We start from the raw sequence: 26,115 nt of genomic DNA, 5'->3' as shown, positions 1-26,115 counted from the left end.
TCCAGTATGTACACACACAGGAATAGCATAACAATATTCTGGATATTATATTCTGTATACAGTACTATGTTTGTGCGCTAAGTAGGCTATAAGTCAACATCTTATCAGTTGACGGCCTCACCTGGATGTCTGATTGAACCTACTGTGTTCTTCTAAGTCTCTTGACTGCTCCACTTCCTCTTTGACAACCAGCAGTGATGTTACCCCTGTTTGGACTTTCTCCCTGTTACTTTCCCCTCCTTATCTTTTACATCCCTTGAGATGCAGCAGCTTCCATCTTCCTCTATTATCCCCATTAGTAATAACAGAACCTCAGCGGGCCCCACAGCCTGGCCCCATCCCTTCTGACACACAGGCCCCAGCGCTTTGATCAGCCTCTCCTTTCTTCCTGTCCTGCTTATCCCTCCATCTGGGGAGCTGTCCCAGACTCCCAGCCACCCGTCCCTGGTAGACCTAAAGACTGTCCCACAGATAGCATCTGAAGGCAGGGAGGAGGTGGGGGGTGTGGGAGTGAGGCCTTACCCCTGGGTTGATGTGTGAACAGCTGTGTTACCTCGTAAACCACACACGCATGACTGAGCCTGTATGGCTCTCGTCTTTTATCACGTTCACCCCTCTGGGTCTTTAAGCGCTCACACAGGAGAAGGGGAGTGCTGATTGAGAGGAAAACAGGCTTGTTGGGGAAGGGAAAGAAAGTGTGGAGTGGTACTTTGTTTGTTGATTATACTGTACTTGAATGTTTTGTCACCTCATTGAATAGAATTGAGTTGCGACTTGTGAGATGGTTGCCAAGTTGTTCATTCATCACACAGGAACGTAGCACCCTTCTAAAGAGGGCAAGGTTAGAGGTTCATAAAAGGAATTAATTAGAAGAAACATGAGGTGCAGCTCCTAAATATCTTGAATGTCCCTTTAAGCCTGTAGTTTACAATCCAGTGGCTTTTGCATTACTTTTCTGCCATTACTTGAATCCTTACAACTTCCCACCTAATTTGGGGTAGAGCATGCTGACCACACGCGCCTTCCTTCCCAGCCTTGCTTGCCTAACTGCTGAGATGTGTGAGAGACCCAGGGTCGGCCCAGCCATGGTGGGGTGGCGGTGGCCTCTGCTCCTGCCCCCGTCAGCCATCAGGGCCATGTTTTGGAAAGAGGCTGGCTGGGGTGAATTGAATTCCTGGTGTTGTGTGCGGCTACGTTAAAGGTTCTGTTGTCTTTAGTGTCTGGACAGACGCCTAGGCTCCTATGTAAACACAATAGAGACGTCTGTGAGAGAGCAGGTGGAACGATCTGTCACCCTGCGCACTCCTGTCACATAGGACACGTATGCAATGCATACACACACACACAAATGCACATATACAAATTCACATCACGCACTATACATGGTCAATGTTTTGTTTCTAGAACGAGGATCAACCTGAAAGCAGTTTGTGCTAGCAGTGTTGTTAAACCCTTGTAAAACTGTAAGGTTTATTACATTTCTGCCAATACTCTCTCAGATGGTCCGTCTTTGGCTGGCATCTGTGTCACCATGTCAAGCGTATCTAACCACAGTTGAGTGAGTGTCTGACTGTTGTAGTGTGTAGCGAGCTGTGGAGGAATCCATGCCTGGCTGTTAGTAGCAACTCTGTCAGTCTGTGTGTTTATGCTCCTCTCCTGACCCTGTGACCCTCAAGGTCAGGCCTGTTGAAGCAGACAGTGGGTCAGAGAGACATGCCAGACTGAGCGTGTCCGTGTGTGTGTGTGTGTTTGGGTCAGAGAGACATACATGGACACGGCTGGTCGCAGTGCTAGCTGTGCCACTAGAGATCCTGGTTCAAGTCCAGGCTCTGTCGCAGCCGGCCGCGACCGGGAGACCCATGGGGCGGCGCACAATTGGCCCAGCGTCGTCCAGGTTGGGGGAAGGTTTGGCCGGCAGGGATGTCCCATCGCGCACTAGCGACTCCTGAGGCAGGCCGGGCGCAGTGCACGCTGACTCGGTCGCCAGGTGTATGGTGTTTCCTCCGACACATTGGTGCGGCTGGCTTCTGGGTTAAGCGGGCATTGTGTCAAGAAGCAGTGCGGCTCGGTTGGGTTGTGTTTTGGAGGACGCACGGCTCTCGACCTTCGCCTCTCCCGTGTCCATACGGGAGTTGCAGCAATGGGACAAGACTGTAACTACCAATTGGAAACCACGAAATTGGGGAGAAAAAAAGGGGTTCAAAAAAATTAACAAAAAGATGACTCAACAGTACATCATACAAATCAAATCAAAGTTTATTGGTTGGTTGCGTACAAAGTTAGAAGATGTTATAGCAGTTGCAGCGAAATGCTTATGTTACTTGCTCCTAACAATGCAGTAAAATGTCAAACAGGTAGGCAAATAATCAATTTAAAAAAACTGAAAGAACAAGAAATCCAAGAAATGTCTGAATGAATCCAATTGACAACCCAAATAGCACTGTAACAGTAATCCAAATGCAATCTATACGTATCTACACAGGATGAATTTACACAAGATATACAGGGAATGATATGTGCAGCAGTAGACACAGCATATTTGAGTGAGCTATGTCAAGAATCCAGTATATAAGTAAATATGTGGCGTGTACAGCCACCTCAGCTGGGTTTGTGTACAAGTCTGTGTTAGGAAATATGTGTTTTAATACCTCTCTCACTGCCCGTCCTGCCCAGTCAGTCTGCAGCACGGGTCAGTAATGTGTTTACGCAGATGTAGGGAAGAAAATCAAGATTTCATAGAGGCTTCAGACATGCTTGTCAGGCTGATATAGTGTTCTGTCTCTGCTCCGTTCCATAATGTCTCACCCTTCAACACATATCTGACTATTACGCAAGAAACTACTTTACAAAATGAAATGCATTACTATCTGTTGTACCATAGAGAATGAGACAACAATGTAGGCTACACTCTGCCTATTGGCTTCTTTGCATATTCAAGCCTGTCTCAAAATATAACACTGACCCTTTTAAGGCTCTCCTGGCGGATGGTATGCCACCCTTTGTAACCTATAAAATATTGCAACATTACAACCAAATAATTTTTATGCCTTTATAAAGTAATTCCCTCCAGGGCTCGAAATTGGGGGCATCCTGTTGTCACTGGGCTGATTAAAAAAAATATATATATGTATACGGTTAAAAACAGACTGGGACAGTTCTGGGTCAACAGATCACAAATTCATACAACCAGTGCACATTAAAAAATAAATGTAAATGAAATTAGGCTGATGCAACAGATCAGACTGTTTCGCTTAATGTTGATAGTTTTATCAAGCCTTTAGATGTTAATGTTAATTATCCTTCATTATATTTGTCAAACATGACTGGCTTTTAGTCTATATTTATGTAATTAAGTCTCATTAAAGTTTGGCTTCTGGCGCCTCCTTCTAGGGTTGGGCGGTATCCAGATTTTCATACCCCGTCATACCGTTTCTGTGCCATACCGGGGTATACGATATTACCGTATGTGGACACCTGCTCGTCGAACATCTCATTCCAAAATCACACGCATTAATATGGAGTTGGTCCCCCCTTTGCTGCTGTAACAGCCTCCACTCTTCTGGGAAGGCTTTCCACTAGATGTTGGAATATTGCTGCGGGGACTTGCTTCCATTCAGCCACGAGCATTAGTGAGGTTGGGCACTGATGTTGGGCAATTAGGTCTGGCTAGCAGTCGGCATTCCAATTCATCCCAAAGGTGTTCGATTGGGTTGAGGTCAGGGCTCTCGACAAACCGTTTCTGTATGGACCTCACTTTGTGCACGGGGGCATTGTCATGCTGAAACAGGAAAGGGTCTTCCCCAAACTGTTGCCACAATGTTGGAAGCACATAATCGTCTAGAATGTCATTGTATGCTGTAGCGTTAAGATTTCCCTTCACTGGAACTAAGGGGCCTAGCCCAAACCATGAAAAACAGCCCCAGACCATTATTCCTCCTCCACCAAACTTTACAGTTGGCACTATGCATTCGGGCAGGTAGCGTTCTCCTGGCATCCGCCAAACCCAGATGAATCAGTCGGACTGCCAGATGATGAAGTGTGATTCATCACTCCAGAGAATGCGTTTCCATTGCTCCAGAGTCCAATGACGGCGAGCTTTACACCACTCCAGACGACGCTTGGCATTGCGCATGGTGATCTTAGGCTTTTGTGCGGCTGCTCGGCCATGGAAACCAATTTCATGAAGCTCCCGGTAATGAGTGTTGCAACCGAGGAAATACTATTTTTATGCGCTGCGCTCTTCAGCACTCTGCGGTTCCGTTCTGTGAGCTTGTGTGGCCTACCACTTAACGGCTGAGCCGTTGTTGCTCCTAGATGTTTCCACTTCACAATAACAGCACTTACAGTTGACCGGGGCAGCTCTAGCAGGGCAGAAATTTGACGAACTGACTTGTTGGTAAGGTGGCATCCTATGACAGTGCCACATTGAAAGTCACTGAGCTCTTCAGTAAGGCCATTCTATTGCCAATGTTTGTCTATGGAGATTGCTTGGCTGTGTGCTCGATTTTATGCACTTGTCAGCAACGGGTGTGGCTGAAATAGCTGAATCCACTAATTTGAAGTTGTTTCACAAATGTTTTATATATAGTGTATGTTGATATTGTGTTGTTGTTGAAGAGTCTGTGTGTTTGTTAATAATTAACCTCTCCCCTCTCTCACTGTGTTCTCAGTACTGTCGCACATGGGACCTGAGCTCTAACAAGAAGCACAAGATGTGCTTCAAAACCCGCTCCCTACAGAGGAAAAAGTCACGTCTACCTGTTGCACCTAGAGCCGAGATAGGAAGCTGGTGGCAGCCGGCTGCCAGGACGGAACCGTCCAGATCTGGGACCGGAACCTTAGCGTGAGTCTCGCTTTCTCGCTCGCACACTCACTCACTGACTCACACTCTCTCTCTCTCTCTTACACACACGCACACACACACACACACACACACAAACCACTTCAACGCCGTCTGACACAAACACACACACACACACACACAACCTCAACATTGTCTCACACTGGTGCACACTGTTAGTCACACTGAGGACTGAGAGGAGTAGGTCAGGATGCGAGCTGGGTGGTAAAATCCGACTGGACCTTGTCATGGGGTCAGAGTTCAAAAGGTCACTGACACTAAGCAGGACCCAGCAGTAAATAAAGCAAAAGGTGGGAAAGTGGCGTGTGTGTTTGGTAAATACCCTTATTTTAAAACAACCTGTCTGTTTCTTCCGTCTGTCTTGTATCTGGTGTGATATAGAGAAAGGACTGTGTGGTAAACGGATGGATAGGTCTTTACCAATGACGTATATAAACCCTGGATTGCTGACACTATGTATTGTTCATTGAGAGACTTTGAAGCCACCAGTCGGCCATATTGGCACTCCCTAGAAGAAGCAGTCCTCCGTTGGAATCAATGGAATTCTATAGTATTTCAATTCAGTTTCAAGGACAAGATTACATGTATTTAATTATTTTTGTTGGTTTATTGGGCAAATTAACATTAGTACTCTCTAAAAAATATATATACTTTAAGGAAAATGTTTATATTTTTAATTTTTAGCTCACATAATACAATTTAAAAGTATGCATTAAAGTGTCTGTAATAGAATAGATATGTCAAAAACAAATGTAGACATTAATAAATGCATTTCTATAGCTTCCAAAATATTTTTTACAATTGAGGAGGAGTACCAAGATGGCTGCGCGGTGGCTTCAATACAGCGCCCCCTGTCAGTCATCCAGGGTTTATACACATCATTGGTCTCTACGTGTGTTGTGGGGGACGTGGTTGAATAAGAATGCTTTGTATGTTAGTGGGATGGATGGTTAGGTTTGATCCTTATTGCTGAGATGGAGGATGCTGGTTGTTAGGCGAACATCTTTTGTTTTTGGTCACTGGGAGGGATAACCATTTAGATATAACCCACCCAGAAGAATATAGGGGAGAAATGCTGGTCTAGGTTAAAGCGGAGGTATGGTGCTTTAAAGATGTACTATGCAGAAATCGATCCGCCATTTCCTGGTTTCTAAAATTCTAATAGTTTTTGCCTAATTTCAGTTTGTGACAAAACAAGCAAATATAGTGTAGAGAATCATGGTACCATTTGTACCATGGTACCAACAATATTTTATTTTCAGCTGTTTGAAGTAAAAGACGCAAAAACGAAACTTAAGAACGGGAAGCATAAAAATAGCGCACATAGAACAGCTCTACTGCTTCTTAGATTTGCGTTTAATATGAATGACAGCTCTAGAATTTGGTCGGGTCGCCCAAAAAGTTACATATTGCAGCTTTAAGTTAAAGGGGAGGTATGTACTCTAGTTCTGTCTTGTAGAACTAGAGTACATACCTATTTTACTCTAGTTGTGAGTTAAAGGAAGGAGGCCTATTGTTGCTCCACCTTGGGAGAATTCCTAGAGTGAAAATGTCAGATTTGAGGGTTCAGCTAATATTGTGAACAGTTTGTGAGAGAACTGTGAATTACTAGCTAGGTTTCCTCTGCAACACACACAGTAAATCAACTCCTAGCTTGGTAGACTTGTTATACCACTCTATTTGGGTGGCTGTAGACTTTAGCGTAATGTTATTCACTGTGAGCTGGAATATTTTGACACCTTAGACCCACTGCAATTTTCATACCGCCCCAATAGATCCACAGAAAGCTTGTGCTCTGTTCCTTGTCTCAAGCTGCACACCCTGTTCTCTCATCAAGTGATCATATGTTCACCCATCAGACTATTCTCAATTTTATCTTGTCTTTACTAATATGTAAAATGAGTTTTGATTTAGAATGGCCCTTTATCAAATGGGTAGGAACAGGGGCAGGGGAAAAAGACATGTCATTCGTATGCACTGGAATAGCGAATGGAGGCTGCTTTCCCGCAGTTGAAATCATGCCTGGTAGGCTACTCTGGTTTTATAGGGAGCAGCTGAGAAATAGGCCTAAATATAGTAGCAACTGTGATCCTCTTTTTAGTGGCAACCATCAAAACTCTGCTTTCACACGGCATTGCATATACAGTGGGGGAAAAAAGTATTTAGTCAGCCACCAATTGTGCAAGTTCTCCCACTTAAAAAGATGAGAGAGGCCTGTAATTTTCATCATAGGTACACGTCAACTATGACAGACAAAATGAGAAAAAAAATCCAGAAAATTACATTGTAGGATTTTTAATGAATTTATTTGCAAATTATGGTGGAAAATAAGTATTTGGTCAATAACAAAAGTTTCTCAATACTTTGTTATATACCCTTTGTTGGCAATGACACAGGTCAAACGTTTTCTGTAAGTCTTCACAAGGTTTTCACACACTGTTGCTGGTATTTTGGCCCATTCCTCCATGCAGATCTCCTCTAGAGCAGTGATGTTTTGGGGCTGTCGCTGGGCAACACGGACTTTCAACTCCCTCCAAAGATTTTCTATGGGGTTGAGATCTGGAGACTGGCTAGGCCACTCCAGGACCTTGAAATGCTTTTTACGAAGCCACTCCTTCGTTGCCCGGGCGGTGTGTTTGGGATCATTGTCATGCTGAAAGACCCAGCCACGTTTCATCTTCAATGCCCTTGCTGATGGAAGGAGGTTTTCACTCAAAATCTCACGATACATGGCCCCATTCATTCTTTCCTTTACACGGATCAGTCGTCCTGGTCCCTTTGCAGAAAAACAGCCCCAAAGCATGATGTTTCCACCCCCATGCTTCACAGTAGGTATGGTGTTCTTTGGATGCAACTCAGCATTCTTTGTCCTCCAAACACGACGAGTTGAGTTTTTACCAAAAAGTTATATTTTGGTTTCATCTGACCATATGACATTCTCCCAATCCTCTTCTGGATCATCCAAATGCACTCTAGCAAACTTCAGACGGGCCTGGACATGTACTGGCTTAAGCAGGGGGACACGTCTGTCACTGCAGGATTTGAGTCCCTGGCGGCATAGTGTGTTACTGATGGTAGGCTTTGTTACTTTGGTCCCAGCTCTCTGCAGGTCATTCACTAGGTCCCCCGTGTGGTTCTGGGATTTTTGCTCACCGTTCTTGTGATCATTTTGACCCCACGGGTGAGATCTTGCGTGGAGCCCCAGATCGAGGGAGATTATCAGTGGTCTTGTATGTCTTCCATTTCCTAATAATTGCTCCCACAGTTGATTTCTTCAAACCAAGCTGCTTACCTATTGCAGATTCAGTCTTCCCAGCCTGGTGCAGGTCTACAATTTTGTTTCTGGTGTCCTTTGACAGCTCTTTGGTCTTGGCCATAGTGGAGTTTGGAGTGTGACTGTTTGAGGTTGTGGACAGGTGTCTTTTATACTGATAACAAGTTCAAACAGGTGCCATTAATACAGGTAACGAGTGGAGGCCTCTTAAAGAAGAAGTTACAGGTTTGTGAGAGCCAGAAATCTTGCTTGTTTGTAGGTGACCAAATACTTATTTTCCACCATAATTTGCAAATCAATTCATTAAAAATCCTACAATGTGATTTTCTGGATTTTTTTCCCTCAATTTGTCTGTCATAGTTGACGTGTACCTATGATGAAAATTACAGGCCTCTCTCATCGTTTTAAGTGGGAGAACTTGCACAATTGGTGGCTGACTAAATACTTTTTTTCCCCACTGTAGAAATGTCTGGGCTTAAAATAACATTTATTTCACTTAATGCAACCACTGTTTGAAGAGCATGCAGCTTTTAAATGCGCGACAGGTGATGTTCCATATTCCGCCCAAACTCTGTATGCCATGGGTGAGCGATGAGCCAAGGTTGTAATTCGGGAGAAAATGGGGTAAAAAAATATGCTTGTGGCCATACCACCCTGAACATGCCTGATCTCGGTAGCTAAGCAGGGTCGTGCCTTGTTAGTACTTGGATGGGAGACCCCCTGGGAATAGCAGGTGCTGTAAGCGCAATTTATTTTAAAAAATAATTAGAAAGACAGCGCTGTCCATTTTGTTGTTTTGGCTTTGAAATAACATCCATAACGGCCATGTTTTCCACTCTTTCAACCTGTTGTTGAACTTCTTTCTTCAAATTGATCATCACAGTGAGGTCAAAACATAAGTGTTTGTGATTTTCGGTTGCATTTGCATTGATGTCATTGGTTATAGGGACAATAGAGCACTGAGTACCAGGTGATTAGCGACCTGATAGTCGTTAGCAAGTTGGGTACTACCAACGCATGTCCAGAGTGTATAAGAAGAGTTTGCCGTGACTCAGCGGTCACGTGGAATTTGACTGCGGTCATGGCTCATGACTTCCGGTGTGGCGGTAATATGGTCACCGCAACAGCCCTACTCACAGCATTCAGCACTTGAGTATGAGTCGATCTGCTTGAGTCGCGTTGTTCTCATGGAGTAGAGTTTCCTGTCTGGCTACGGAGTACAGACTGAGGAGAAACAGGCCTTGTCTGTCGGCTCAGAAGGTCAGTCACATCTTCACTTCTCCTCTTCCCAGACTCTCCAAGCCCTGCCCTGCCGTCTACCCATGATCCTCCCTGCCTGGGGGATTTTGCGGCTGGGGTGACACATCTCTGGTCAGTGTTGGGGTGGTGGGAGGAAATTACACGCCGCAGCTTCCTGTGGATGGATCAGTGGACAGAGTAGGTTTGGCAGTCTATCGCTCACTGCCTCACTCACAGCTGTCACAGACAGACCTGACTCTCCGAGGGGGGATGGGGGAGGGGGGGCTCAGGACCTGGCAAAACCATCTCCTTACGCTTGAGGTGTCAGAACATCAGGACATCACTCCGGTTTGATTTCCTCCTAGTTATTTCCTCAGTGCTTATTGCCAAGTTTCACAAGTCTTATTTTCCCACCAGAGTAGGCTGTTCACAAGGTACTCTAGTATTCAAGGCTGGACTCAAACTGGACTTTTGTCTTTTTATTTTTCCTCCCTTCTATTTACGATTAACCAAAACAAAATCAGGATAACATTAATCCAAATGTCAATGATGATTACAGTCATTCAGGCTCGCCTGCCTTGCTAACAGATACTGTACATCCTGGAGAGTTGTAATTGGTTGAAAGAATGTTAGGCAATAATACAGAGCATATCGTTGCTGTCTGATGAAAACCTCTTATCACCAAAACAGAAACTTTTCAGGAAAAAAAAAAAATACCGTATTTTCCTATTAACAAACAGTTATTTTATTTTAATTTTTTTACATTAGTCATTTAGCAGACGCTCTTATCCAGAGCGACTTTCAGTAGTCAGTGCATACATTTTTCATACTGGTGGCGCAGTGGTCTAAGGCACTGCATCGCAGTGCTAACTGTGCCACTAGAGATCCTGGTTCGAATCCAGGCTCTGTCGCAGCCGGCCGCGACCGGGAGACTCATGGGCGGCGCACAATTGGCTCAGTATAAAAAAATTGGCCAGTATAAAAAAATATATATATGTATTCACTAACTGTAAGTCGCTCTGGATAAGAGCGTCTGCTAAATGACTAAAATGTAAAATGTAAATGGTGGGAATCGAACCCACAACCCTGACGTTGCAAGCGCCTTTCTTTACCAACTGAGCCACACGGGATCACCACACAGGATCATGAAAAAAAAAAAAACTGGCCAATTTAGTTACAAGGATGTCATCAGACAGCGACGATATGGGTTTTCCCTTACACCTCCACCAGCTCCCTCCATCCCTCCCTTTCTCTGAGGACCTTTCTGTGGACAGGGTTGAGTAGCTCTGAATGTGTGTTAATAGTAGTGTGTGTGTGTGTGTGTGTGTGTGTGTGTGTGTGTGTGTGTGTGTGTGTGTGTGTGACGTGACAGTTATTTAGTGCTAGGTGAGGTATGTGAGACCGTGACAGGCAGGCCTGAAATCTGCAGGCTCTCTGTGCAGTGAGTCGGAACAGGTAGGAGCAGGGCTCAGACAGATTACTCTTTGTTTTGAGGTTATAACCTCTTATATTCAAACATTTTTAAAATTATTTATTTTTATTATAACGATCTATGAACCTTTGCTTATACTGTATCTATAGCAGTCGTGCTTTTAGTTTCACATTTGGTCACTACTAGTAGACATGCATGCGTGTTATGAGACCAAGGGATTTCTCACTCCGTTTGCTAGAGAGTCTGTGACTTGTGTGATACTAGAGAGTTTTCTGTAGCTAGATTCCTGTCCTGCCAGCAGCCCTAGCAGAGCCCAGAGCCTTGCCCCCCTGCTGCATGGCTGTAACAGCAGGCTCAGAGAGATTGCGTAAAAGCTCTTTAATTTATTACTGTTCCTTCTCCTTGACTAAATATTTACCCAGCATCCCATAGCAGCTTACAATTACACTATGTGTTCCCTGGCCACCGGTGCCTGTGCTGGAGGGGCAAGTTTTCACTGGATACCCTCTACCCTATGCCCCATGACATGGGCTGTGTCCTTTGCCCTGTGCCATATGCACTGCTACAGGCTTGAAAGAGCCCTGGGACAAGCCCAGGACATGTTTGTTATTTAAATGGATTAACCCAGAAAACGTTATTACGTTATGACGAAATATAATCAATTAACTTGTATCACTCTCATTGATTTAGACTCACTTCCCAGCTAAGAACAAGACCCCCTACCAACCCATCACTGGTGGAACTCTCCACTCTGAAGAGGTTAGGACAAGGGTGGGCAATCATTTTGGCTCAAGGGCCACATCGGGATTTTCCAAATTATTGAAAAATCGGGCCGTATGTTGCCCACCCCTGGGTTAGGATCAAGTCCATCTCTTGCCATATCACTACTATTACTCATGGGCAGAAAATGTTGACAGACAATATCAATTATCCAGCCGACCTTGATCTAGTGATTTGGACTAAAGAAGGATTATTGAGGATGACAGATCAGGCTCTTGAATCCTGACGTGGGGTTGATTAATCATAAAATGGGAGTCAAGGAGGTCTCTCAGCCTTGCTGGGTAGGCAGTGATTGCATGGCTGTATTTTTGCCCAAATTACACAGTTTCATGTCCAGTGGTACTTGAAGGTGCTGCTGGGATGCCTTTCTCACTTGGAATGGGTGACATACGGGTGAAAACGCTGTTCGGCTGCGCTGGCCTCAGTTCCAGAACATTACCACAGTTACGTAAGGAATGTTATGTCGTCCTTGTTCTCCTCGGAACACTCCAGACTACAAAGTGCGTCCACTCAAGGTGTGGTTTCCATTAACTTTTACAACTTTATGATCAAGTCAAGAGATGATCAGAGTTAGCGTAATACAGAGACATTACGCAATGTTCTGCACACCTTAATAAGGAAGAGGAACATACAATATTTGTGATATTCATATGTTCAAGCCATAGTGTTCATATGCATTGTGACTGAATTAACATTTGGTGATCAACCGCCACCTTGTTTTTATTCTTGTTACACACTGTATCCCTGCCTGTGTAAATGGACCAGAGCTGGCCAACACATCATTTGCAGTCACCTGCCTACTGGGACCTCAACGCAGCAGCAATGGGACTCTGCACAGTGTCACTGTAAACCAGTAAATCCCTAGGCCATAAAAGATGGTGCCGGGGAGATTGGCTAGGAACTGCCTGCAGACTTCTAAAAACACAGGCCCAAGGAAAATGTTTAGAGGAGAAGCCCCTGACAGCCAGCTAGAGCAGCTACTAAGCCTGCTTTACGAGCCCATCTTCAGGGAACCCTTTGGAGTGTGAACAAACTGCCCCAGCTGGGTCTGGCTGGCTGGCTGAATGCAACCTGCCTCCTACAAACCCTGGCCCAATACCACAGCCTCCATCACAGCTGGGACTGGGAGACTAACAGCCAACAAGTCAGGGAACTGGGAGATTTGCCATGTGGAAATGGAATGCTACGGGACAGCCTGCAATATGGTTCTTAACCAGTTTCTCCATCCTAAAGTGGAGAGGTTTTATTCCCTGCATTTTGGCTATGGTTGAATGACTTAGAGAAATGTGTTGGAGATGGAGAGAAGTTAGAGGAAAGTAGCTGTGAGACACTCGCCGCAATGTGAGACACACTGACATCCTCCACACACACACACACACACACACACAGGGAGGGAAAGTATCACTTGTTTATTTCCATGAAGGATCAGCGCAGCTGTTCAGGGCTGGAGTTGGGCCACTCGATCCTCGGAACCAGCAAGAGTTCATAGCCTGATCTGACTGTACAGACGTCATCACACAGTGGTTCAGGTGTGTGTATTAGTGGGTGATTATAAGTGGGTGTGTTGGGTATAGGGGTTGTAATATAAATATAACTTTACTCGGATAACAAGGTCAGGAACAGTTGTGCTTGGGGTAGATCTTTATCAGACCCTTCCGAGGATGAAACCTAACCCACTATTGTGGCCTAACTCTGAGCCCCCCATGAAAATGTGTGAAATCTTCGGTGATGTCCCAGGGATCAGCGTTATAAGCTCTGAGCCCTCTAATCTGTTTTCGTCCATGCATGGATGATAGTGTGTGTTTGTGCGACGTTGCATTTGTGTGTATGTGAGGGGGGCACCTATTGCTCTATACTGAGGAAGGGGCGAGCAAGAGGTGTGAGACCAGCTTCAAACCAAGTCCGAGACTCCAGTTTCATAACCTGGTGCAGAACAGGAAGCTAGGCTTAACACGGGAAGCAAACCAACATGGAGCCTGCTGCCAACCAACATCAGGAAATGACCACATAAAACCTTGAAACCTGCACACCTGTAAGAATGTATTCAGGAAAACCCATTATAGGATTGTAATAAGTAACACAATTGCATTATGTGATTTGTTGGCACAATGATGGTTGATTTACCATCACTTCTGCCGGAATCACTGAATCACTAGACCTTAACACCGGACCATCGCAACTAGCTAGCTGCAACTGAATGGCTGATGTTGGCTAATCACCACTTCCCGACGTACTAGTTAGCCTTGAGCTAGCCTCGAGCCAGGCCCATCTCCCTGCCGTCTACCTCTCTGTCAACCGGACGGGACCTCCTAGTGGCGACACGGAGCCCCGCCGATCCATCACGACTGGTCTGCCGACGTAATCGTCTGATGTGGTTTCAACAGGCTTCCCGTTGCGACGACCACGAAGATCCATCTGCTAGCCCCGACCTGCTAGCACGCGTTAATCAATAGCCGTGCCTCCTGCTCGCCTGTGCTTTAGCAGCCTACGATCTGCTCCCGGACTTACTTAGTGCTGTTCACTGGACCTTATGATCACTCAGCTACACAGCTAATGCCTGCTGGACTGTTCCTTTACACGGTACCCCATCCTGTTTATCTGTTTAGCCTCAGCCCAAACTTTCATCGCCATTACCAGTTGTTGTCTTAGCCCTCTCGAATAACACCTGTGATTGTGTTATGCCTCTCTCCCATGTCAATATGCCTAGCCTATTGCTGTTTGGGTTAGTTCTTATTATACAATTTCACTGTAGAGCCCCAAGTTCAGCTCAACCAGCCTCAGAGAGCTCCTTTGTCCCACCCCCCATACACGCGGAGACCTGCTCAATCGGTACCTCCAATGATGCTATCTCTTTCATAGTTACCCAATGCTTAGGAGTACCTCAACTGTACTCATATCCTTCCATATCCTTGTCTGTACATAATGCCCTGAATCTATTCTACAACGCCCGGAAATCTGCCCCTTTTCTCTGTACCCAACGCACTAGAAGACCAGTTCTTAAAGCCTTTAGCTGTATCCTTATTCTATTCCTCCTCTGTTCCTCTGGTGATGTAGAGGTTAACCCAGCCCCTGCGATATGCACATTTTCAGGGAAGTCAGGAACCAATATACACAATCAGTTAGGAAAGCAAAGGCTAGCTTTTTCAAACAGAAATTTGCATCCTGTAGCAATAACTCCAAAACGTTTTGGGACACTAAAGTCCATGGAGAATAAGAGCTACCCAGCTACCCACTGCACTGAGGCTAGGAAACACTGTCACCACCGATAAATCTACGATAATCGAGAATTTCAATAAGCATTTTGCCACGGCTGGCCATGCTTTCCACCTGGCTACCCCTACCCCGGCCACCAGCTCTGTACCCTCCGCTGCAACTTGCCCATGCCCCCCCCCCCACCGCTTCTCCATCACCCAAATTCAGATAGCTGATGTCCTGAAAGAGCTGCTAAATCTGGACCCCTACAAATCAGCTGGGCTAGACAATCTGGACCCTTTCTTTCTAAAATTAGCTGCCGAAATTGTCGCAACCCCTGTTACTAGCCTGTTCAACCTCTCGTATCGTCTGAGATCCTCAGAGATTGGAAAGCTGCCGCGGTCATCCCCCTCTTCAAAGGGGGTGACACTCTAGATCCAAACTGTTACAGACCTATATCCATCCTGCCCTACCTTTCGAAAGTATTTGAAAGCCAAGTTAACATACAGATCACCGACCATTTCGAATCCCACCGTACCTTGTCCGCTATGCAATCTGGTTTCCGAGCTGGTTATGGGTGCACCTCAGCCACGCTCAAGGTCCTAAACGATATAATAACCGCGATTGATAAAAGACAGTACTGTGCAGCCGTCTTCATCGACCTGGCCAAGGCTTTTGACTCTGTCAATCACCGCATTCTTATTGACAGACTAAATAGCCTTGGTTTCTCAAATGACTGCCTCGCCTGGTTCACCAACTACTTCTCAGATAGCGTTCAATGTGTCAAATCGGAGGGCCTGTTGTCTGGACCTCTGGCAGTCTCTATGGGGGTGCCACAGGGTTCAATTCTCGGGCCGACTCTATTCTCTGTGATATCAATGTTGTTGCTCTTGCTGCTGGTGACTCTCAGATCCACCTCTACGCAGACGACACTATTTTGTATACTTCTGGCCCTTCATTGGACACTGTGTTAACAAACCTCCAAACGAGCTTCAATGCCATACAACACTCCTTCCGTGGCCTCCAAATGCTCTTAAACGCTAGTAAAACTAAATGCATGCTCTTCAATCGAACGCTGCTTGCACCCGCCTGCCCGACTAGAATCACTACTCTCGGCGGGTCTGACTTATAATATGTGGACAACTACAACTACCTAGGTGTCTGGTTAGACCGTAAACTATCCTTCCAGACTCACATTAAGCATCTCGGCTTCCTATTTCGCAACAAATCCTCCTTCATTCATGCTGCTAAACATGCCCTCGTAAAACTGACTATCCTACCGATCCTTGACTTCGGCGATGTCATTTACAAAATAGCTTCCAACACTCTACTCATCAAATGTGATGTAGTCTATCACAGTGCCATCCGTTTTGTCACCAAAGCCCCATATACTACCCACCATTGTGACCTGTACGCTCTCGTTGGCTGGCCCTCACTACATATTCGTCGCCAAACCCACTGGCTCCAGGTCATCTATAAATCACTTCTAGTCAAATCCCCGCCTTATCTTAGATCATTGGTCACCATAGCAACACCCACCCGTAGTACGCGTTCCAGCAGGTATATCTCACTGGTCATCCCCAAAGCCAACACCTCCTTTGGCCGCCATTCCTACAGTGAGGGAAAAAAGTATTTGATCCCCTGCTGATTTTGTACGTTTGCCCACTGACAAAGAAATGATCAGTCTATAATTTTAATGGTAGGTTTATTTGAACAGTGGGAGACAGAATAACAACAAAAAAATCCAAATGAAACGCATGTCAAAAATGTTATAAATTGATTTGCATTTTAATGAGGGAAATAAGTATTTGACCCCTCTGCAAAACATGACTTAGTACTTGGTGGCAAAACCCTTGTTGGCAATCACAGAGGTCAGACGTTTCTTGTAGTTGGCCACCAGGTTTGCACACATCTCAGGAGGGATTTTGTCCCACTCCTCTTTGCAGATCTTCTCCAAGTCATGAAGGTTTCAAGGCTGACGTTTGGCAACTCGAACCTTCAGCTCCCTCCACAGATATTCTATGGGATTCTATTCTATGGGATTAAGGTCTTGAGACTGGCTTGGCCACTCCAGGACCTTAATGTGCTTCTTCTTGAGCCACTCCTTTGTTGCCTTGGCCGTGTGTTTTGGGGCATTGTCATGCTGGAATACCCATCCACGACCCATTTTCAATGCCCTATCTCAGGGAAGGAGGTTCTCACCCAAGATTTGACGGTACATGGCCCCGTCCATCGTCCCTTTGATGCGGTGAAGTTGTCCTGTCCCCTTAGCAGAAAAACACCCCCAAACAATAATGTTTCCACCTCCATGTTTGACGGTGGGGATGGTGTTCTTGGGGTCATAGGCAGCATTCCTCCTCCTTAAAACACGGCGAGTTGAGTTGATGCCAAAGAGCTCGATTTTGGTCTCATCTGACCACAACACTTTCACCCAGTTCTCCTCTGAATCATTCAGATGTTCATTGGAACGATTCCTCACCGTTCTCATGATCATTGCAACTCCACGAGGTGAGATCTTGCATGGAGCCCCAGGACGAGGGAGATTCACAGTTCTTTTGTGTTTCTTCCATTTGCGAATAATCGCACCAACTGTTTGTCACCTTCTCACCAAGCTGCTTGGCGATGGTCTTGTAGCCCATTCCAGCCTTGTGTAGGTCTACAATCTTGTCCCTGACATCCTTGGAGAGCTCTTTGGTCTTGGCCATGGTGGAGAGTTTGGAATCTGATTGATTGATTGCTTCTGTGGACAGGTGTTTTTTTATACAGGTAACAAGCTGAGATTAGGAGCACTCCCTTTAAGAGTGTGCTCCTAATCTCAGCTCGTTACCTGTATAAAATACACCTGGGAGCCAGAAATCTTTCTGATTGAGACTGGGTCAAATACTTATTTCCCTCATTAAAATGCAAATCAATTTATAACATTTTTGACATGCGTTTTTCTGGATTTTTTGTTGTTATTCTGTCTCTCACTGTTCAAATAAACCTACCATTAAAATTATAGACTGATCATTTCTTTGTCAGTGGGCAAACTTACAAAATCAGCAGGGGATCAAATACTTTTTTCCCTCACTGTACCTCATCCCCATATTGTTATTTACATTGTTATTTATTTTGCTCATTTGCACCCCAGTATCTCTATTTGCACATCATTTTCTGCACATCTATCACTCCAGTGTTAATACTAAATTGTAACTATTTTGCACTATAGCCTATTTATTGCCTTACCTCCATAACTTACTACATTTGCACACACTGTATATATATTTTCTATTGTGTTATTGACTGTACGTTTTGTTTATTCCATATGTAACTCTGTGTTGTTGTTTTTATCACACTGCTTTGCTTTATCTTGGCCAGGTCGCAGTTTTAAATGAGAACTTGTTCTCAACTGGCTTACCTGGTTAAATAAAGGTGAAATAAAAAATTTAAGAAACTTACCATGAATGACTTAGGTGGAATAGCTAAGTTGTTGTGAGTGTGCTACACGCTGACTTAGCTATTCTACATGTACACTACCGTTCAAAAGTTTGGGGTCACTTACAAATGTCCTTGTTTTTGAAAGAAAAGCAATTTTTTTGTCCATAAAAATAACATCACATTGATCAGAAATACAGTGTAGACATTGTTAATGTTGGAAATGGCTATTGTAGCTGGAAACTGCTGATTTAAAAAAAATGGAATATCTACATAGGCGTACAGAGGCCCATTATCAACAACCATCAGTCCTGTGTTCCAATGGCACGTTGTGTTTGCTAATCCAAGTTTATCATTTAAAAGGCAGAGTTGCAAAGAAAAAGCCATATTCAGACTGGCCAATAAAAATAAAAGATTAAGATGGGCAAATGAACACAGACACTGGACTTTTTCATTGCAACTCTGCCTAGGTCAGCATCTCAGAGTCGCCTCTTCACTGTTGACGTTGAGACTGGTGTTTTGCGGGTACTATTTAATGAAGCTGCCAGCTGAGGACCTGTGAGGTGTCTGTTTCTCAAGCTAGACACTCCAATGTATTTGTCCTCTTGCTCAGTTGTGCACCGGGGCCTCCCACTCCTCTTTCTGTTCTGGTTAAAGCCAATTTGCGTTGTTCTGTGAAGGGAGTAGTACACAGTGTTGTATGAGATCTTCAGTTTCTTGGCAATTTCTCGCATGGAATAGCCTTCATTTCTCAGAAGAAGAATAGACTGACGAGTTTCAGAAGAAAGTTCTTTGTTTCTGGCCATTTTGATCCTGTAATCGAACCCACAATTGCTGATGCTCCAGATACTCAACTAGTCTCAAGAAGCCCAGTTTTATTGCTTCTTTAATCAGCACAACCATTTTCTGCTGTGCTAACATAATTGCAAAAGAGTTTTCTAATGATCAATTATCCTTTTAAAATGATAAACTTGGATTAGCAAACACATAGCCATTTACAACATTAACAATTTCTACACTGTATTTCTGATCAATTTGATGTTATTTTAATGGACAAAAAATTTGCTTTTCTTTTGAAAACAAGGACATTTCTAAGTGACCCCACATTTTTGAATGGTAGTGTACATATTACCTCAATTACCTCGACTAACCTGTACCCCCGCACATTGACTCGGTACCGGTACTCCCTGTATATACAGTGGGGGAAAAAAGTCTTTAGTCAGCCACCAATTGTGCAAGTTCTCCCACTTAAAAAGATGAGAGAGGCCTGTCATTTTCATCATAGGTACACGTCAACTATGACAGACAAAATGAGAAAAAAAAATCCAGAAAATCACATTGTAGGATTTGTAATGAATTTATTTGCAAATTATGGTGAAAAAATTAGTATTTGGTCAATAACAAAAGTTTCTCAATACTTTGTTATATACCCTTTGTTGGCAATGACACAGGTCAAACGTTTTCTGTAAGTCTTCACAAGGTTTTCACACACTGCTGGTATTTTGGCCCATTCCTCCATGCAGATCTCCTCTAGAGCAGTGATGTTTTGGGGCTGTCGCTGGGCAACACGGACTCCCTCCAAATATTTTCTATGGGGTTGAGATCTGGGGACTGGCTAGGCCACTCCAGGACCTTGAAATGCTTCTTACGAAGCCACTCCTTCGTTGCCCGGGCGGTGTGTTTGGGATCATTGTCATGCTGAAAGACCCAGCCACGTTTCATCTTCAATGCCCTTGCTGATGGAAGGAGGTTTTCACTCAAAATCTCACGATACATGGCCCCATTCATTCTTTCCTTTACACGGATCAGTCGTCCTGGTCCCTTTGCAGAAAAACAGCCCCAAAGCATGATGTTTCCACCCCCATGCTTCACAGTAGGTATGGTGTTCTTTGGATGCAACTCAGCATTCTTTGTCCTCCAAACACGACGAGTTGAGTTTTTACCAAAAAGTTCTATTTTGGTTTCATCTGACCATATGACATTCCTTTGACAGCTCTTTGGTCTTGGCCATAGTGGAGTTTGGAGTGTGACTGTTTGAGGTTGTGGACAGGTGTCTTTTATACTGATAACAAGTTCAAACAGGTGCCATTAATACAGGTAACGAGTGGAGGACAGAGGAGCCTCTTAAAGAAGAAGTTACAGGTCTGTGAGAGCCAGAAATCTTGCTTGTTTGTAGGTGACCAAATACTTATTTTCCACCATAATTTGCAAATAAATTCATAAAAAATCCTACAATGTGATTTTCTGGATTTTCTTTTCTCAATTTGTCTGTCATAGTTGACGTGTACCTATGATGAAAATTACACGCCACTCATCTTTTTAAGTGGGAGAACATACAAAATTGGTGGCTGACTAAATACTTTTTTTCCTCACTGTAGCCTTGATATTGTTATTTTATTGTTGCTCTTTTATTTTTTACTTTTGTTTATTTAGTCAATATTTTTCTTAACTCTTATTTTTCTTAAAACTGCATTATTGGTTAAGGGATTGTAAGTAGGCATTTCACGGTAAGGTCTACACCTGTTGTATTCAGCGCATGTGAAAAATACGATGTTATTTTATTGGTCACTATTAGGAAGGTTCTTTCCCCAGCCTGAGGGCAGGGCTGTACAGTGTGACCATTTTACTGGCATATGCGGCAAAATATTTAGCTGTGCGTCCTGGAATTTTTATTTAGGAGCACCAGTGCACCTAGAGAATTTAAGAATTCTAGCTTTAATATCAAAAATATTTGTCATTATGCGCCTACATTTCATCTTAGGCGCACACGTGCTCCTTGTAAATAAATAAATAAGTTATGCGTAGAGCCCTCAACGGGTGAAATCAGAAGAATTTGGTGCTCTGCGTAGAGCCAACAGGATTCCCAGTTCTCAGAAGAGCTTTTCCTGGTGGTTGAAAACTTGACTGTCACGAAGGCACCATTTTTTGGTTTTACTTCATTCCTCATCATCTCTCAGCTACTCTTGCATTCCCTCTTCCCCTCTCTCTATCTCTCTCCCCCCTCACCTTTCACTTTCCCCTCCTGATGAGGGGGCGCAGAAAAGGGGCTGAAATATGTCATGTCAACAGTAATCAAATCTCCCTGTAATCAAAGCTTACCTCATGTCTGTGTTTTGGGCTGGGAGAAAAAAGAACCCACTTCCCAAAGCTCAAGTAGAGGTCACATTGCTCTGTTTAGCAAAAAATAAGAACGTCTTGCTTTATTTGCCTGAATATTTAGTAGCTCTTAAATGGGATCATTTGACCCAAAATATGAACTTAGTTCTTGGTTGTCACATTTATCACAGCTAGAAAAGCTAATTTACTTATTGTGGTATGCAAAATTATTTATTTGTAGGTTAAGAGTTTTGGGCTACCAGATGTTGTCTTTGTAATTTCTCTCTGTTTTGAGATTTAAAACTATTTACCAGTTTTTCATTTAACATTGTAAACGTTTGAGCAAGAAAAAAAATCAGTGTTAAAAAAACATTTCCTCTGGCGAATGAGAGATAAAAGAAAAGAGGTTAGGCAATACGAGGGAAAAATTATAATGCAAAATAAAGTTAGGTTAGAAAAAGGTGCAAAGGCCAAGTGGTAGAGAGGACTGGAAATAAACGGACAGAGAGAGGCGTTGAGGGTGTGTGTGTTATCTGAGGCTGAAGGTATATCGTTATTGCTCTGTTCCAGCTTAATAGCGTCCCTCCACTTAGTATGGTGCTTACGGCCCTCTTACATCTCTATCGTCAGTACACCACCACTTGTTCCACTCTGTCACTTTCATTCTCTAGCTCTCTGTCTTATCTTTTCCCTCCCTACATCCCAAATTCCTTCTCTTGCTGACTGAAACTCCCTTGTTGCTATATTTATTGTACCATTTATTTATTTGGTTATTGTTTAGAATTTATGAATGTTTACATGCATAAATACTGGTTGTTTATGTTTGAGTGCTGGGAAGTCCTTTACCTCCGTGTTAAAAGCTGCCTGGTGTGATTTCTCTTGGTAGTCTGGTTGTACTCTGCACAGGTAAAGCCAAGGTATGCTGGCCAGAGCTCACTGCCAAGTCACACAAGAATAAAGCAGGCAGAGGCAGATCTGTCTTTTTATGTCATTCCAGTCTGGTTATCTACAGTTTCTAAAACTGAAGATGATGGGGCGGCAGGTAGCTTAGTAGTTAAGAGCGTTGTGCCAGTAACCGAAAGGTCGCTGGTTCTAATCCCAGAGCCGACTAGGTGAAAAATCTCTGTGCCCTTGAGCAAGGCACTTAACCCTAATTGCTCCTGTAAGTCGCTCTGGATAAGAGCGTCTGCTAAATGACTAAAATGTAATGATCAGAATTTAATCTCAGTACTAGCTGGGCTGGACAGATGTTCATCTCTAGCGTTTTTTTCTCATGCAATTTCTGAGCAGCTTTGTTTTTGTGCTGAGCAGCATAAGGTTATAACTCTCTGTGCCATTCCATGATGAAGGCACATTGGGGCAATGCCAACAGTACAGACCTGTGGAACTTGGCACACACAGCCACTCTACCACCGCAGGAGCTGCTGCAGTGGAACAAACTGAGTAAGCAGTAAGCACAGAGGAACTACATTAGATGGCAAGGAGGCCATCTTGGCAACACCTGTTTAAATCTTCAGGCAGGGTGCTGCTGTCTGCTTCTGAGTGGACATGGTTAGGGAGCTGAGATGAATGTTGGTGGCCACTGACCAGTCAGATTGTTTTTTATCTCAATCTGTAGCCTAACTGTACTACATGTCAAAATCGATCAAATCACATTTTATTTGTCACATACACGTGTTTAGCAGATGTTATTGCGGGTGTAGCAAAATGCTTGTCAACACCACCTTACCATAACCCCCATTGAGACTCCTAAAGAGAGATGGTAATAGCGGCTGTTTTACGGGATCCTGTGCTATTTTTTTATAATTTGTTTGCGCTGATCTTCACTTTTTTGTACATAATGTTTCCGTGGATAAGCCGCCTCTACCCTCCGTTCTATTGGCGAACGTACAATCACTGGAGAATAAACTGGACAAGCTCCGTTCGAGACTATCCTATCAACTAGTTTTTCTATACACCGGCAGGACAGAACGGCAGCGTTGGGTAAACTCAGGGGAGGGGGCATGTGCCTCTTTGTTAACAACAGCTGGTGTGCGATCACTAATGTTAAGGAAGTCTTGAAGTTCTGCTCGTCTGAGTTAGAATACCTCATGATAAGCTGTAGACCATACCAATATAGTTTTCATCTATATTTTTCTTAGCTGTCTATTTACCACCATAAACCGATGCTGGCACTAAGACTGCACTCAACGAGCTGTATAGGGCCATAAGCAAACAAGAAAATGTGCACCCAGAGACGGCGCTCCTAGTGGCCAGTGATTTTAATGCAGGAAAACTGAAATCCATTTAACCTAATTTCTACCAGCATGTCAACTGTGCAACTAGAGGAGAAACAATAAGTTAATTGATGACGTTGTCCCCACAGTGACTGTACAGTGAGGGGAAAAAAGTATATGATCCCCTGCTGATTTTGTACGTTTGCCCACTGACAAAGACATGATCAGTCTATAATTTCAATTGTAGGTTTATTTGAACAGTGAGAGACAGAATAACAAAAAAATCCAGAAAAACGCATGTCAAAAATGTTATAAATTGATTTGCATTTTAATGAGAGAAATAAGTATTTGACCCCCTCTGCAAAACATGACTTAGTACTTGGTGGCAAAACCCTTGTTGGCAATCACAGAGGTCAGACGTTTCTTGTAGTTGGCCACCAGGTTTGCACACATCTCAGGAGGGATTTTGTTCCACTCCTCTTTGCAGATCTTCTCCAAGTCATTAAGGTTTCCAGGCTGACGTTTGGCAACTCGAACCTTCAGCTCCCTCCACAGATTTTCTATGGGAATAAGGTCTGGAGACTGGCTAGGCCACTCCAGGACCTTAATGTGCTTCTTCTTGAGCCACTCCTTTGTTGCCTTAGCCGTGTGTTTTGGGTCATTGTCATGCTGGAATACCCATCCATGACCCATTTTCAATGCCCTGGCTGAGGGAAGGAGGTTCTCACCCAAGATTTGACGGTACATGGCCCCGTCCATCGTCCCTTTGATGCGGTGAAGTTATCTTGTCCCCTTAGCAAAAAAACACCCCCAAAGCATAATGTTTCCACCTCCATGTTTGACGGTGGGGATGGTGTTCTTGGGGTCATAGGCAGCATTCCTCCTCCTTCAAACAAGGCGAGTTGAGTTGATGCCAAAGAGCTCGATTTTGGTCTCATCTGACCACAACACTTTCACCCAGTTCTCCTCTGAATCATTCAGATGTTCTTTGGCAAACTTCAGGCGGCCCTGTATATGTGCTTTCTTGAGCAGGGGGACCTTGCGAGCGCTGCAGGATTTCAGTCCTTCACAGCGTAGTGTGTTACCAATTGTTGTCTTAGTGACTATGGTCCCAGCTGCCTTGAGATCATTGACAAGATCCTCCCGTGTAGTTCTGGGCTGATTCCTCACTGTTCTCATGATCATTGCAACTCCACAAGGTGAGATCTTGCATGGAGCCCCAGGCTGAGGGAGATTGACAGTTTTTTTGTGTTTCTTCCATTTGTGAATAATCGCACCAACTGTTGTCACCTTCTCACCAAGCTGCTTGGCAATGGTCTTGTAGCCCATTCCAGCCTTGTGTAGGTCTACAATCTTGTCCCTGACATCCTTGGAGAGCTCTTTGGTCTTGGCCATGGTGGAGAGTTTGAAATCTGATTGATTGATTGCTTCTGTGGACAGGTGTCTTTTATACAGGTAACAAGCTGAGATTAGGAGCACTCCCTTTAAGAGTGTGCTCCTAATCTCAGCTCGTTACCTGTATAAAAGACACCTGGGAGCCAGAAATCTTTCTGATTGAGAGGGGGTCAAATACTTATTTCCCTCATTAAAATGCAAATCAATTTATAACATTTTTGACATGCGTTTTTCTGGATTTTTTTGTTGTTATTCTGTCTCTCACTGTTCAAATAAACCTACCATTAAAATTATAGACTGATCATTTCTTTGTCAGTGGGCAAACGTACAAAATCAGCAGGGGATCAAATACTTTTTTCCCTCACTGTACGTACATATCCCAACCAGAAGCAATTGATTACAGGCAACATCCGCACTGAGCTAAAGGCTAGAGCTGCTGCTTTCAATGAGCGGGACACTAATCCGGACGCGTATAAGAATTCCCTCATCGTCTTCCAACGAACCAGCAAACAGGAGAAGTGTCAATACAGGACCAAGATCAAATCCTACTTCACTGGCTCTGACGCTAGTCGGATGTGGCAGGGCTTGCAAACTATCACGGATTACAAAGGGAAACCCAGACGCAAGCTGTCCAGTGACGTGAGCCTACCAGATGAGCTAAATACCTTCTATGCTCGCTTCGAGGCAAGCAACACTGAACCATTTTAACAAGTTAACATTCACAAGGCTGCAGGGCCAGACGGAATACCAGGATGCGTACTCAGAGCATGCACTGTCCAGCTGGCAAGTGTCTTCACTGACATTTCCAACATCTCCCTGACCCAGTCTGTAATACTGATGGTAGGCCTGATCACCAACGACGATGAGACAGCCTACAGGGAGGAGGTCAGAGACCTGGCAGTGTGGTGCCAGGGAAACAAACTCTCCCTCAACGTCAGCAAGACAAAGGAGCTGATCGTGGACTACAGGAAATGGAGGGCCGAGCATGCCCCCATTCACATCGACTGGGCTGTAGTCGAGCGGGTCGAGAGCTTCAAGATCTTAATCAAATGGCTACCCGGACTATTTGCATTGACACCCTTTTTTTTGCACTGATGTTCTTGCACTGGCTCTACCCACACCCTCACACATACTACACTGACACTCCAACACACATATACACAGACACTCACCCACATATACTCACACACCCACACCTGCATATTGATGCCACACA

General features: G+C 44.2%; 1 pseudogene; it reads left to right on the top strand.

The window, feature by feature from the left end:
* Nucleotides 1-8,771: 8,771 nt before the first annotated feature.
* On the top strand, nt 8,772-8,880 carry LOC121574564 (annotated as a pseudogene).
* The last annotated feature ends 17,235 nt before the right edge of the window (nt 8,881-26,115 follow it).

Source organism: Coregonus clupeaformis, chromosome 9 (genome assembly GCF_020615455.1).
Source record: "Coregonus clupeaformis isolate EN_2021a chromosome 9, ASM2061545v1, whole genome shotgun sequence".
Taxonomy (NCBI): Eukaryota; Metazoa; Chordata; class Actinopteri; order Salmoniformes; family Salmonidae; genus Coregonus; species Coregonus clupeaformis.
This window is presented reverse-complemented; position numbering and strand designations above follow the sequence as displayed.